Source organism: Saccopteryx bilineata, chromosome 2 (assembly GCF_036850765.1).
Source record: "Saccopteryx bilineata isolate mSacBil1 chromosome 2, mSacBil1_pri_phased_curated, whole genome shotgun sequence".
Classification (NCBI taxonomy): Eukaryota; Metazoa; Chordata; class Mammalia; order Chiroptera; family Emballonuridae; genus Saccopteryx; species Saccopteryx bilineata.
Window position 1 is genome coordinate 108,381,761 of NC_089491.1, and position 2,057 is coordinate 108,383,817.

Consider the following 2,057-nt stretch of genomic DNA (forward strand, 5'->3'; position numbering starts at 1 on the left):
GATGTATTATTTGTTTAATTCTTTATTGTCTCCCCAGTGCCTAAGATAATCTCTCACATAAAAGGTGCCCAATAAAAATGAATTGAACAAACCAATTGTCTACTCTCTGTTACAGGTACAGAACTTGCCTGTGTTGAGGTAACATTTGTTATATCCAGGGTCACCAATGCCGTGGGTGACCATCATTGGGTATGAACTGGTCCTAGTTAACAGGATGAAAACCACAGATGTTCCAAGGAGCAAATAGAGTCTGGGAAGTGAAGGTGATCACCTGTTGCCTGAAAGAAAAAAGGAAGAGGAGATTGGCACTGGCATGGTTTTAAGGAAGCTCTGAAGTGGGAGGAGTAGTGGTGGGGGAGCTAAAAGGAGATGTGATAGACTTCTTGGCTGAGGCTGGAGAGATGAGTGAGAGGTGGCAATGACTCAGAGGGTAGCAGTCTCCTCTAACATGGGTGAGGGTAAGGGTGGGGTCGGGGCTGGGTTTAATGGCCCAGAATGATTAGCCTAGATGGAAGATTGCTTGGTATATCCATGGCACTACACTCCAAAAACTGCAGGAGTGTGAGGGAGACTGCAATGTCCATTTCAGGGCAACTTTAAGCTGCTAGGTAGCGCCATGAGCATAGCTCACCCTCCAGAGTTGAAAGATTTCAGGACAAGAAATCATCATGAAAATTTAACAGTGGGAGACATGTCCAAGGAATATTAAGGGGATTTGATCTCTTTATGAATCCAATAGATGAGTGTGTAGAGATCAAAACTAGGGCCACAGAACAATACTGGAGCAGTGGTAATACAAGGAAGTCGTAACCTCATGTTAGAAGCCTCAGAGTATAAACAATGACTGGGTTCTGCAGAGAAATAACTGCTTCCACATGTCTCCTCTCCAAAGGGCCTGTTTTATTGTGGTGTGAAAATCAGGTCATGTACATTTGTCATATTAAATTCTTTTATTAAAAATAAAAACTCTGATGATTGCTAAGAACAGGTCCAAATCCTCTGACTGACATATAAAGTACCTTCCTACTTACTTCATGCCAAAAACCCCTTTTCCGATATATATTTTTCCTAGAGCCACACCAGACCATTCATTGCTTCCCTCAACATGCCCGGCATGGCCACACACAAATGCCTTTGCTCTAGCTGTCCTCTGGCCTGTGATGCCTTGCTTTTTCTCTCCCTGCAGCAAATTCTTACCCCTCTTTGGGATGTATACTGTGGAGCTTTCATGGCTCACTTACCCAGAGAGCGTATCTCCCATTCCACTGCTCTGCCATGATATTATCATATATTCCAATTATTCATTTGCAAGTCTGCCCTTGTGCTCAGACAGGGAGGTCCTTGAAAGCTAGTTTTAATATTCTGGTGCTTATGCAGAATTGCCAAAAATGCAAATCACCCATGATGCTGCATTTAAAGCAATGGTAGCTTTAAATTGTCCTGTGTTCTTGCTCCACCAATTTTTCTTTCTGCACTTATCCCTTCCCTGATGACTCTTCTATTTTGCTACTCTCACACCTAGACATAAAAGAAAACATCTCTGTACAAGGTTGATAAGCTTATCTGTAAGAAAGGCCAAATAAATATTTCAATTGTGTTTTTAAATTATTGAATAACCAAACCCACAAACACCCTTTAGAGAACTTTTTAATCTTGTGTGCATTTTCGAGAAAATGTAACTAAGATATCCTTATTAGTCAATTTACCTTTAACTTACCCACATAATGCACCCCGTCATTGCACTCTGAATCTAACGCGTTTCCTTAGGAACAGAAAAATCTGCTTTCCCTCTGTTAACAGAATGTTGTCTTTCCAACTGAAATTTGGCACATTATAATACTAATTAAACCAAATTTTTTGTTTCTTCAAAATAGTGTTCCTAAATAAACACCATAGAGTTCACAATCTCTGCATTAGTGAATACCATCAGGGGACTACAATGGAACCTGACTTTTTTCTTTTCTTTCTTACTTTTTCTTCCTTCCTTCTTGCCTTCCTTCCTTTCTTCCTTCCTTCCTTCCTTCCTTCATTCCTTCCTTCCTTCATTCCCTCCTTCC

General features: G+C 40.8%; 1 pseudogene; it reads left to right on the forward strand.

Annotated features, from left to right (window-relative positions):
* The first annotated feature begins 616 nt into the window (after positions 1–616).
* LOC136322290 (small nuclear ribonucleoprotein G pseudogene) lies at positions 617–844 on the forward strand (annotated as a pseudogene).
* The last annotated feature ends 1,213 nt before the right edge of the window (positions 845–2,057 follow it).